Here is a 13,922-nt window from a genome sequence, read left to right on the forward strand (position 1 = left end):
CATATATTGCTTCTCTCATACCTAATACATAAATATAAGTCTGAAGGTCCTCCATGGAGGACCATAAACCTGTGTGCAGTGGTATATTGGCTTTACTGAAGCAAGCCAAACAGCATGCTGCCATCAACCAATCTATCAGTGAGTGGTTTTCATTGGTATATTGGACAGCAGCATATAATCTCTGTCTAAGGGCAGGGTGTGAAGTAGTGGATGCCAGCTTGGAAATCTGGTCTATTCAGCATGAGACACTTTCTGCCCCTAAATCTCATAATCTCAGAAGCCAGCTTGCTACACTTTCTCTGGGCTTCTGTCAGAACTGCTTTACCAAATTTATTAATTCAGTCACTGTATGAGGACAGGCTGCTACATGCAAATGCGTTTGGGCAGGGACCCACTGGTCAGGAGGCACCACTGTTGGTCTATCTTGTATTTTTTTCATTTTTTGAGTTATTAGGGGACAGATCTCAAAAGGATCCATCACTGATGGAGCTCCAAGATCCAATTTGGAAGTCTTATCTTCTGAATCAACCAGGTCTATTTGTTCAGGAGCCTGGGTATCAGCTAATGAAATGCTATAGATCTGTTTTATTGGAGATTTAAGCTTGATTTTTTCCCTGTTAGTACACCAAGTTGTTGTTCTAAATTTTTGATCCAATCTTGTAATAGTTGAGTTTCATTTTCTGAAGTATTTGTTGTCATTTTGGCCTGATTTAAAGCATTTGATAGTGGCCATACCATGGTGGAGGCAGATAACTGGTGTTCTTTTGTAAAATATATCTTTGTTCAATTCATGTAAATAATCTGGCATGCAGGATAGGGAAGAAATACTTCCAGGAACCCGTAGGAGACCCCATTTTTCAATTATAGTTGCCAGTTCATAATAAGGTGATCCCAGAAATCCCAGGATCTGCCCAGGGATGGTTTTATGTAGGGGTGTAATGTTCTCCCCCTTAACCCATTTAAAGATTTCCAGGAAAGACATTTTTAGCGTTTGAGCCTGCCTGGCTTACCAAATGTTACAGTTGGAAAAGATATTGTGGTGTTAAAGTGGAAAAGAATTTCACTAGTCATTTGCAAATAAAATACAAAAATAGTATATTTATCTTGTTTAGAGGAAGAAAAATGTAACACTAAATATTATTACAAAAAAAAAAAAAAAAAAAAAAGTAATTCTTTTATACTATTCCTGTTTTTCCAGACCGTGATTTAATTTAAAATCAATTCACCACCTGCTGGAATAAGTTATGTGCATTTAAGTGGAAACAATTAGACAACTGGAGCTGTGAAATACAGATGTGATAATCTATACATTGGTAATTTTACCTAACGATGCGTTAAGACAATAATAATACTTCTGCATATCATTAATTGAGTTAGATAAAATGTGCTGGCTAAAGATAATAGAAAGATAGATACCACAGAGAATGTGTGTAAACCAACTGATTTTTTTATTTGTATGTCTTTTGAATATAAATTCATACTTAATTTCAGAAAATGTAAATGTGTCATCCTTCAAGTTTATTCTTATATCTGATGTCTACTCCTTATCTGCATATATGAAGTTTCTGATAAATGAGATATAAAATATGTCCATATATTTACAATCCTGCATTTGTAAACTTTGATCATAAAAGGAAGAATGTAAATTAATCACTAATCATAATAGAAAATCTGTTATATCTTCTGGCATTTTCCATCTTGAAAGTACTAGAAATTCTCTGAAATCTAGCATGTTATATATTGACTGTACCCTGGAACACAACACATACTTAAAATTTTTTGCATGGGCTGAGCTTTCAAAACAGTTTCAGATCTCCTGAGTACATTCATGAAGCTGTACCAATGCTCCTGGCTGACAAATACACCCAGACAGAGAAAAGGAGAATGACAGAGCTGCTCAGACCTTCACAGAATCAAGTCTGAGGGCAGAGAGGGTGCCATAGATACAAACGTACCCAGCTTGACAAACTTTATGAGCAGGTGGACAGGTTGCCAGAGGAAATCATCAGAGGGTGAGAAGTATCCATTAATCAGAGACTGAGACTGATGTCTGATACCATGCAGTGACATAGGCAGACTAACAGCCCTTTCTTAAGTCCCACAAAGGGGAAGAAGCTAAACAAATTTCACATCCTAAGGAGACAGCAAAGACATGCAAGATGAGTGAGACTGGGGCCTCGTCTCTGCTCAGGGCAGATGGAGAGTCCTTCTCCACACCCCCAAGTTCCCCTAAGCTAAAGATAGAAAGCTCTAAAGAAGGAAGAAGAGAGCGTGGATAATGGATCAGGACCAGAAAGGGACAACCATGTTAGCTGAAGATCTGAGTCAGAAACAGTACTGACAAAAAATAAAATATAAATAAATAAATCTCTATAGAGATTTGCTGCCTGCTGAGGCAATAAACATTTAGGAAATGAGGGAGAAGCTACCAGCTATGACAAAGTGAGGGGACTACTATCTGTTCCTGCTTTTTCAAGGTGTATCACAGCTTGGAGGCTGCAAGTAGGAAGGGTGTGTACTTCTGAGTAACAGAGAAGAACCAAGGAACAATGTCATTTTAGGAAGCAGCAGGAGAAAACCTCAGAGTTGTCCCAGAGGAGTTTGGGAGGGCACTCTGAGAAGATACCATGTCACAGTAAAGATCAGGTAAAGTATGTCTACACCGGTGCATACAGCATGAGAAATAAGCAGGAGGAGATGGAAAGGAGATGGTGCAATGAGAAAGCTATGAGCTGCTATCACAGAATCACAGTGGGATGAATTGCACAACTGTACTACTGTGTTTGTGGGTTACAAGCTTAAGAAGTGGAAGAAGTGGATAGATTGTGAAGAGCGCCTCTGAGAAACAGCCACATCCAGGTTGAGAACTTCTGGGTAAAAATAAGGTACCAGACCAATAGAAGACATCTAATAGTTGAGGTCCATTACAGGCCGCTTGATCAAAGGAAGCCTGTTGATGAGACAGACATTCCTCCTGCAGCTATGAGAGGCACTGTGCTCACAAACTCTCATTCTGAAGGATATTTCAACTGTCCACATGTCTGCTGGGATAAACAACTCAGTGAGAATCAAGTAGTCCAGGAGAATTCTGGAGTCTATTGAGGTTAACATCTTGGTCCAATTATTCAACAGACCAATCACAGGTAAAGTCTTTCTGGACTTGGTGCTCTCCAATGCAAAGGTCATTGAGGAGATTAAGATTGGAGGCAGTCCAGTCTGTGACAAACGTGTCCTGGTCAGCTTCATGCTCACAAGGACTATGGATCTGATAAAGCATTAAGTCAGGACCCTGAACTTCATAAGAGTAAAATTCTGTCTGTTTAAGAAATTATTTAATTGGATCCCTTGGGAAACTGATGTTAGGGACACAGGAATGGAACAGAGCAGGCAGCTCTTCTGAACACACAAGAGCTCTCCATCCTCCACTATAAGAAATGAAACAGAGGAATTCTGCTAGGGAGCTAGCAGAAATGAGTACTGATTTGCTCATCAAACAGAGAAAAGAAGGAAAATTACATTTAATGTAAGCACAGACTCGTGGCCTGCAAAAAAATACAGGGATGTCATCTGACATGAAGAAATGAGATCGAGAGAGCAAATGCACAGAAAAATTCGAAATTGGTGAAAGATGTTAATAAACAAGGGATTCTCCAGAGGCATGGCTCAGAAGAGACAGGAAAGGAAGTGCGTACCTCTGCTAATAAATGAAAAGGGGGAAATGGCAATAGTGGCAGAAGAATAAAGTGCTCAACAAGATCTTTGCAGTAGTCTTCACCAACAATAAGAATTCTCACACCTCTCACATCTCTGAAGCTCTAGGCCAGAGTTGAAGTAGACAATTTCTACTGTAAGAGCAACAACTCTATGGAAGAGGATGACGTACATCCCAAAGTCCTGAAGAAATAGGCTTATGTGGTGGCTGAGCCACTCTTCATCACATTTGAAAAGTCATGGTAAAGTCCCTGTCAACTGCAAAATGGAAGACATTATTTTTAATAACTCTAGAATGAAGACCTGGAAAACTACAGGCTTGTGAGCCTTTGTATGTGTCTGGGATGATCATGGAGCAAATCCCCATGAAAGGTATGTTATAGCGCACATCTTTGACAGCCGGCACAGCTTCACCAAGAGAAGATAATGCCTGATAATCATCCACAGTGGAGTGATAGCATTAGTGGACAAAGGATAGCAACTGATGTTGTCTACCTGGACTTAGAATTATAAAATCATAGAAACACCAAGATTGGAAAAGATCTCCAGGATCACCTAGTCCACTGTCTGGCTAGCACCAATATTTCTCCATTAAACCATGCCTCTTAGTATCTCATCTAAATGTTCTAAAAAACTTCTGAGTACAGTGACTCAACTACTTCTCTAGGCAACCCATTCCAGCACCTGACCACTCTTTCAGAGAAGAAAGATTTTCCAATATCCAACCTGAACACCCCTGGTGCAATTTTAGGCCACTCCCTCTTATCATATCTTTAGTTATTTGGTCAATCTCCACCTCAACACAACCTACTTTTACATAATAGTAGAGAACCATAATGTTCCCCAAGCTTCCTCTTCTCCAGACCAAAGAATTTCAATTCTCTCAAGGACTTCTTCAATGCCTTTGACATGATTTTGCAGTACATCTACATACATACTGTAGACAGAATAGGTTCTCTTCACCAAATTTAATATGCCTCCAATGTAGATTTTTTTGCGGATTTTAATGTAACATGTCCCCAAATCTTAGAAAAGGATGCGACTTGCTTTGTACAAGAAGTAGAACTTTCAAATTTTCCTAAAAAAAGTATATTAGAATTCTCAGAGTTCTTTAACATTTCATATTTCCCTTATTAAAAAAGACACCAAAACTTTGTAACTAAGGAAATCTCTTAAGTTATGATTAAGAGACAAATTATGATTAAGAGACAAGTTATGATTAAGTAACATATTCGTTACTTCACTGAAGTTACAGCATTAAAAAAATAAAAATCACTCATTTCTGAGGAGCTGTATTGGAATTAATGAGGTTGGGATTTTGTGTTGGTTTTTTTTTCCCATTGAAATAATTAAATATTTGAAAATTGTTTAATAAGCAGATTTAATTTCACTACAAAGCTCCTGATTAATTTATATTCTTCCTACAGTATGCTGGAATAATTAAAAAAGAACAATTAGAGAAATAGTGTTCTATAAAAAGTGTTGAATCACCAGGCAGTAGCATAAGTACTTCCCTCTGACTGTGGAGGTACGTATAGTGTCACACACAAGATGCTTTTTCTTTCAAAGAAATTCTGTGCACAGAAGAAGGAAGTCATTCACTACTACACTTAAACATTGCATACTGTCTAAAGATTCAAGTCCTTTCCATTTGAAAACAGTAGGTTTTGCCACATCTAAAATATCAAAATATGATTTAACAAGACACGATGTTATCTAAATGCTGTACTTTCATCCAAAATATATTACATAAAATCAATAAAGGAGACAAGAAATATTAAATATTCTCTCTCTAGGAATTTGCTTTCTCTTCTGTTTTCTTCTTGATTGTGAAGTTGCTGTAGACATTCAGATCTTAGAACGTTGTCAGGAAGTATCTGTTCTCTAGGTGTTGTACAGGCATTACTTCTGCACATGGGCCTCTGCCCTGTACACACTTCTCTAAATTCATCATATTCACCTAATTCATACAGCTCTGCTGTTTTACAGCTCTAAACTGAAGCAGGCTGTTTAACATCAAAACAGAATTAAAATTCAGTCTTTGTTGCATTCTCTGTATAGATGTCACTTTGTAGAAGAGAAAAAAATGACGATAAAATAAACAAAAGCTTCAAGGTATAACTAGATGAATAACTTGATGTATGGGAAAATTAGGGTCCAATTTTACAGAAGGCCATAAAACCAGGACCATTTACATCATTTCAATGGTTTGATCAAAATGGTTTGATGTAGAACTCTGTTCTTGAAAGTTAAAATGAGATCTGTCCTGTCAACAGCATGTTTTCCAGGTGTCCTTATGTTACACAACAATAGATGCTTCCAGTGAACAAGGTAAGCACTGACCAGGGCATGTAAGAGGTGTAGACATGCCAAGAAAGCAAAGAGAAAGAAGGCATTAACAAATCCCAATTTCATTAAGAAAAAATGGAGAAAAGCCTCCCGTTCATAGAAATATAGAATGGCTTGGGTTGAAAAGCATCTCAAAGATCATCTAGTTTCAACCCCTGCCATGGACAGGTTCACCAACCACTAGACCAGGTTGCCCAGAGCCACACACCTCCAGCCTGGCCTTGAATGCCTCCAGGGATGGAAAATCCACAACATCTTTGAGTAACCTGTTCCAGTGTGTCACCACCCTCTGAGTGAAAAACTTCTTCCTTACACCTAACCTTAATCTCCCCTGTCAGTCTAAAACCATTCACCCTTGTCTTATTACTTTCCATCCACGTAAACAGCCGATCCCCCTCCTGTTTACATGCTCCCTTCAGGTGCTGGAAGGCCACAATAAGGTCTCCCCTTATCTTATCACTCTCCATCCATGTAAACGATTCCATCGTTTATGTCATTATAAAGTTGTTGAAGAGCACCAATCCCAAGTCTGATCCCTGGGGACACCGCTTATGATCAGCCTGACACAGAACCATTGATCACAACCCTTTGGCTATGACCAGTCAACCAATTATTAATCCACTTAACAGTCCATCCTTCAAATCCATACCTCTCCAATTTAGAAAGAAGGATGTGGTGAGGGACCATGTCAATGGCATTGCAGAAGTCCAGGTAGATGACATCCATCACCCTTCTCTTGTCCACCAATGCCATCACTCTACCATAGAAGGCCACCAAGCTGGTCAGGCAAGATCTTCCCTGGGTGAAGCCATGCTAGCTGTCTCGGATCACCTCTTCATCTCTTATATGCCTTAACATGGTAGCCAGGAGGATCTACTCCATAATCTTTCCAGGCATAGAGGTGAGGTTCACAGGTCTGTGGTTCCCCTGATCATTCTTTCTCCATTTCTTAAAAATAAATGTAATGTTTCCCTATTTCCAGTCACTGAGGACTTCACCAGACAACCATGATTTTTCAAATGATGGAGTGCAGTTCAGCAACTACATTAGCCATCTCTCTCAGAAACCTGGGGTGCATGTCATCTGGACTTATATATATTCAGATTCAGGAGGGGTTCTTGGACTTGTTTCTCTCTTGCAGTGGGAAGGAATCCACTCCTCTCATGCACACCTAGAGCTTCAGGGTCCTGGCAGACATGGAAGCCTGACTACCAGTGAAGACTGAGGAAAAGCACTTATTGAGCAGCTCAGCTTTTTCCATGTCTGAGGAAGCCAATACTCTGTCCTCATTTATCAGAGAGAGAACACTCTCTTTGGTCTGTGTCCTCCTTCTCATGCACCTGAAGAACCCCTTCTTGTTATCTTTCACATCCCTCGCCAAGTTCAGTTCCATCTGTGCCCTGGCTTTCCTAATCTTATTTCTGTACATGCCGACAGCGTCCCTCTATTCTTCCCAGGCTACACAACCTTGCTTCCACTTCCTGTACATTTGTCTCTTTTCCCTCAGTTTAAGCTGCAGGTCTTTAATCAGCCATGCCAGTCACCCATGTCCTCTTCTTGATTTCTTCCTTCAGTTGTACTGAAATTTAAAGTGTACTGAAATTTAAAGACTCTATTTTGTCTGTCCCCAGATTTCTTGGATATTGAATCCTGGACTGCCAGAAGTCCATGGAACCAGATGAAGTCCATCCGAGGGTGCTGAGGTAACTGGTGGAGGTGATAGCTAAACAGCTTTCCTTTATCTATCAGCATTCATGGTCATCTGGAGAGGTCCCAAAAGCCTGGAGACTTGCCAGTGTGACTCCCATCTACAAGAAGAGTTGTAAGAAGGATCCAGGGAACTACAGGCTTGTCAGCCTTGCCTCAATGCCAGGGAAGGCTATGGAGCAGATTGTCTTGAGGGAGATCACACGACATGTGCAGAACAATCAGGGGATCAGGCCCAGACTGCAAGGGTTCATGAAGGGCAGGTCCTGCTTAACCAACCTCATCTCCTATAATCTAGTGACCTGCCTGATGAGGGAAAGGCTGTTGATGTAGTCTACCTTGACTTCATATAAGCTTTCGACATTTTCTCCCATGGTATTCTCCTGGAGAAGCTGGCTGCCTGTAACTTGGACAGATACAGTCTTTGCTGGGTAAAGAACAGACTGGAGGGTGGGGCCTATAAAGTGATGGTGAAAGGAATGAAATCCAGCTGGCAACCAGCCTGGAGAGGTGTTCCCCAAGGGTTGGTACTGGGGTCTGTCCTCTTCAATATCTTTATTGATGACCAGGATGAGTGTATTGAGAGCACCCTCAGGAAGTTTGCAGGTGACACCAAGTTGACTGGAAGTGTGATTTTGCCTGGGAGTAGCAAGGCCACACAGGGATCTAGTCAGGCTGGATTGCGGGGCTGAAGCAAATGAGATGAGCTCCAGCAAGACCAAGTGCTGTGTCCTGCACTTTGGCCACAACAACCCCAGGTAACGTTACAGGCTTGGGACAGAGTGGCTGGAAGACCATGTAGTGAAAACAGACCTGAGGATATTGGATGATGCTCAGCTGAACATGAGCCACCAGTGTGCCAAAGTGGCCAAGAAGGCCAAGGTCATCCTGGTTGGTATCAGAAATACTGTTACCAGCCAGAGCAGAGAAGTAATTTATATCTCTGTACTCAGCTCTGGTGAGGCTGCATCTCAAGTGCTACAAAATTGAACTGAAGTTCAATTTTTGGGCCCCTCACAGCAAGAAATACATTCAGACCCTAGAGCATGTCCTGAGGAGGGCAACAAAACTGGTGAGAAGTCTGGAGCACAGCCCTCACAATGAGTGGCTGAGGGAGCTAGGATTGTTTAGTCTGGAGAAGTGGAGTTTTAGGGGAGATCTTATCAATCTCTATAACCACCTGAAGGCAGGTTGTAGAGAGCTAGGGTGTTGGTCTCTTCTCTTGTCTAGCTAGTAATAGGATTAGAGGGAATGGCATCAAGCTGTGCCAGGGGAGACTCAGGTGGGACTTTTAGAAATACTGGTTCTCTAAAAGAGTTTTCAGGTGCTGGAGTGGGCTGCCCAGGGAGGGAGGTGGTGGAGTCAATGACCCTGAAGCTGTTCAAGGAATATTAATATGTTGTGTTGTGTGACATGATTTAGTAAGAATTATTGGATGATCTCGTAGGTCTTTTCCAATCTTGGTGATTCTACAATTCTGATTTTGTGATTCTTCTTGTTCCAAAATGTTCTCTCCAATTATTAAGGGATCCTGATCTTACTCAGACTTACAAGAAGCTGAGACCCAAACATGTCAGCTTAAATCAAACTAATTTAACTGCTCATTTTTACAGTAGCATAGTACTCACAAAAGATCTCCACGACAGAATTGTGAATTTGTTTTCAAAATGTGCAATACCAAGCTTCTGCAGAAAGGTGTGGCAATTGACATCCTCTGTCATTATCATTCAAGACCTTCTCTAACCCTGTCAGATATGGTTATGTTCATTACTGTTAAAAAAAAAAAAAAAAAAAAAAAAAAAAAAAAAAAAAGTAAGATGAATGGAAATTAAGTTTCCAGACAAACTTGGTCCACAGCATCCATATTAGTGGACAACAGACTGTTCAGTTTAGCGCTGTCAAAGAGGAAGGAGGAAGGAAAGACAATGTTGCAAGAATGTTTCAAGTCAGGTATGACTTCTGTTTCCACCTGCTGCCAAAGAGAAGCTCCACTCCATTCATGATTCTACCTGCTGTGCTTCCAGAATAAACCAAGAGAAAACATAAGTCAGCACAAAGCAAATGTGTTAACCCTTCATGACCTTCAGGCTACACTACTAAGGTAAAGAGAAAGAAAATATAAAATGTCTGAACAGGAATCTGTCAAAGATTAGAAAAATCAGATAAGAACAGAACAGGATACCATTCTTCCCTTAGGGAAAAAATAAAAATAAAAATAAAAATAAAAATAAAAATAAAAATAAAAATAAAAATAAATCAGTTTTGAAAACTTTTAAGTTAATTCAAGGACACACACACAAACACAAAAATCATCCACTTAACAAACAATTCTTGTGCTGTTGCATCACCTCCTCTACCCCTGAATTTCCCTTTTTCCCTCAACTTCTTCCTTCAGCCTGGCTTGCACACAAAGGCCTTCAACAGGAAGACCATGAGCAACAGTATTAACAACTACCAGAAATCTATTTCAAACAAGGGGAGCAGAAAGACCTGATACCAGACACCTGTTTCAATATTTGAGGACCAGTTGAGAATGTGCTAAAAAGCAATCTATGAATATAAGCAGTCTTCTCATCCAACAGTGAGCAGTCCAAGAGTTTTTGGAGTTCTCCAGTGTGGCAGCATCCCTTGAGCAGGGATGCTTCTCAGGGTTATGCCTGTGCATATATCCTTTACACTTCAACATCAAGACACCTTGTCAGTACAGGACCTCAGTAAGTGACTAATGATTTGGTTAAGTCTTGTTATCTTTACTAAGATTGCATCTTAGATTGATTATAAACTTTGTTAGCTTTGCAATTATTACATATTTGACTTGAGAGACCAAGTAGAACACTATGAGGTCCACATGGGAGAGGAGGAAGAACATGTGGAGAGCTTGTGGGTGAGAATTAAGGTGCAGGATGGTATGTCTGACATCGTTGTGGGAGGGTACTACAGATCACCAGATCAGGAGAATGAAGTCAATGAGGCCTTCTAAAAGCAGCTGAAAGTAGCTTGGGTTCTCATGGGGGACTTTAATCATCCAGCTATCTGTTGGGTAAGAAACATGACTGGGTACACACAGTCCTGACGGTTCCTGTAATGCATTGACGATAATTTTAACACAGGTGGTGGAGGAGCCAACAAGGCAGGGGATGCTTCTAGACCTTGTTCTTTCCAACAGAGATGGGCTTGTTTATGATGTGAAGGTTGGGGGCAGCTTGGGATGAAGCAATCATGAGATGGTGGAGTTCAAGATCTCATGTTGAAGAAATAAGGCAAAAAGTAGGATTGCTACCCTAGGCTATCTAAGTCTGTGATGGGGGGGGGAGGGGAGAGGGAGGTGGCAGAGACCCAGGAAAAAAAAGTCAAACAAAATGAGCAAGAGTATCCAAAATACAAAATGGTAGACGTAGTCTTGAAGCACGTGCTTTTCTCCGCGGCAAACCACGAGAGTGACCAGGGGGTGGGAGGCTAGTGTCCTGCCAGGAACTCCCCCACTCTTCCTAACCGTGCCAAGTCCTTCAGAAATGCCACCCCTTCCCTCCCATCCGAATACTCAAAATGCCCATAAAAGCCCATAGAAGGCAGTAAACGAAACTAGAACATTAACTCTTTAACTCCCAGTGGTGATGTGGAATACTGACAACAAAAAATCACAAAACCACAACATCCAGGATCTACTTTAAGGTATTTCATGGGCTAGAGTGTTTGAAGGTAAGGGGGCTGATGAAAGCTGGGCAATATTTAAATAACACTTTTTTTCAAGTTAAAGATTGGTGATCCAATCCAAGACAGGAGACCTGGATGGATGAGGAAGGAGCCTGTGGATAAGATGGAAGGGTTGAAGAAGATTTACGAAATGTGGAAAAAGCACCTGTCTGTGGCAACTGAAGCAGGGACTCTGTTGCCAGTGGAGGATGAAGAGCTTTATTGTACATGCTCACAATGTTTTATAACCCCTCAGCAACCCCTTGGTCATGTGTACTTGCCAGATGCCTCGTGCATGTTTACATCTGGTGCAGGTGGCTGCCAAACTTGTTTACTCATCCCAAGATCTTCTGAATATCAATGAGCTTTGTTTTCATATGGTGTCACACCTGTCCTCTTGCGAGGAGTATAGGAGTGTTGTCAGGGCCTGCAGGGAAGCGACAAGGAGGATTAAAGCTCACCTGGAGCTGAAGCTGGCAAAGGGAATAAAGGATAATAAGAAGGATTTCTTTAAGGATCATAACAGTAAGAGGAAGACAAGGGATAATGTGGGTCCCCTGAACAAGGGAGGTGTCCAGGTAACAGGGAATGCTAAGAAAGGAGAGATACTGGATGCCTTCTTTGCTTTGGTCTTCTCTTCAAAAACTCTACCTCAGGACTCCTGGACCCTGGAAGAGAGAGTCCAAGAAATGGTGATCTTCTCTCTGATTGAGGAGGGGGTGGTCCTTGAGCTTATGGATGGGATCAGTGTGCACATATCCCTGGGCATCCACACGTGCTGATGGAGCTGGCAGAGTTGACTGCCAAAACATTCTCTATCATCTTTGACAGGTTTTGGAGAACAGGAGAGGTGCTTGAAGACTGGAGGATAGTTTACTGTCTCTCTGATCCTCAAAAAGGGCAAGAAGGAGGATCCAGGAAACTACAAACCAGTCAGTCTCACCTCTGTCCCTGGAAAGGTGATGGAACAGTTTGTTTTAGATGCTATCTCCAACCAATTGGAAGAGAAGAAGGTGTCTCGTTCCAATTTATTGGAGGGAGAGGATATTCTTTTAATATATGTATACTCAAAAGCAAGATTAAGACTCAAAGGTCAATGCAGTTTATTACAAATCCTAGTCATTTAGGGAGATGGGGAAGGGAAGACAAGTGATAGAAAAGAGATAGGAAATAAACCAGTCTTTGTAGGAAGCAAGAGAGAGATAATCACCACCATGGGGCTTGTGTGGTTCATTTTTTCAGTAGCTGATCTTCAGTAGTTGGAGGGTCATCAGGCATTGTTGTTCAGTTGATGATGATTACTTCACAATGGTAGTACAGACTTGTGCTGTACTACCAATGGTAGTCCAAAGTGGTTGTCAGCTCTCTTTGGAGTGGCAAATTCTGGCTTTGGGATCTCAGCAGAAACTCCTTTGTTCCCATCTCCTGGACCTTGCCAGCAGATAAGAGGGAGCAGGGAGGTGCCCACCTGCAACCTGTTTTTCACATCATGATGTCATTCCCCAATTTTCCCATATCAAACTGGAGTTATTTGGTCACAGGCCAGATCTTCCACAAGTAAACACTCCTGAGCACTCTCTTCTGGAGGCAAACAGCTCCAAAGAAATGCTTTCAAATGTAAAATTATCCACACAGTGATGCCAACTGCCATACAGCAACATCCACCTCTCATCTCCTAGATAAGTTAGAGTCTTATCACAAGAAGTGCCTCAGAAAACAAGCTTTGAGCCAAAAACAAAGGATTCAGAAAAAAGGAATAGTCACAATTAATTTACTAAGGGAATTAATTTACTACTTCTATTATGGCATCACCACCTGGGTAGATGCAGGGAGAGCAGTGGATGTCATCTACCTTGACTTCAGCAAGGCTTTTGATACTGTCTCCCATGATGTCCTGATACTGAAGCTGAGAAAGCGTGGGATAGATCAGTGGATTGCGAGGTGGGTTGAGGATTGGCTAACTGGCCGAGCTCAGAAGGTTGTGTTTGGCAGTGCAGAGTCTGGTTGGAGACCTGTGACAAATGGTGCTTCCCAGGAGTAGGTGCTTTGTCTGGTCTTGTTAAATATCTTCATCTATTACCTTGATGAGGGGATAGTGTTCACTCACAGTAAGCACACCAATGATACAAAGCTTGGAGGACTAGCAGACACACCAGAAAGCTGCACTGTCATTCAGCAAGACCTGGACAGACTGGAGAGCTGGCAACAATAAACCAGATGAGGTTTAACAAGAACAAGTGTGGAGTCTTGCATTTGGGAAGGAATAACCATGAGTATCAGCACAGGTTGGGACATGATTTGCTGGAGAAGAGCTCTGTGGAGAAAGACCTGGGAGTCCTGGTAGATGACAGGTTGGTGTGAATCAGCTGTGTGCTCTGGTGGCCAAGAAGGCCAATGGCATTCGGAGGTGCATTAAAATAAGCGTTGTCGGTCAAGGGAGGTGATCCTCCCCCACAACTTTG

General features: G+C 41.5%; 2 pseudogenes; one reads left to right on the top strand and one right to left on the bottom strand.

Annotated features, from left to right (window-relative positions):
* LOC146542229 (uncharacterized) overlaps positions 1-13,922 on the top strand; it is a 417,733-nt pseudogene that overhangs the window by 359,498 nt on the left and 44,313 nt on the right.
* On the bottom strand, positions 7,869-11,690 carry LOC146542233 (uncharacterized; annotated as a pseudogene).

This window comes from Meleagris gallopavo, chromosome Z, assembly GCF_905368555.1.
Source record: "Meleagris gallopavo chromosome Z, MGAL_WU_HG_1.1, whole genome shotgun sequence".
Taxonomy (NCBI): Eukaryota; Metazoa; Chordata; class Aves; order Galliformes; family Phasianidae; genus Meleagris; species Meleagris gallopavo.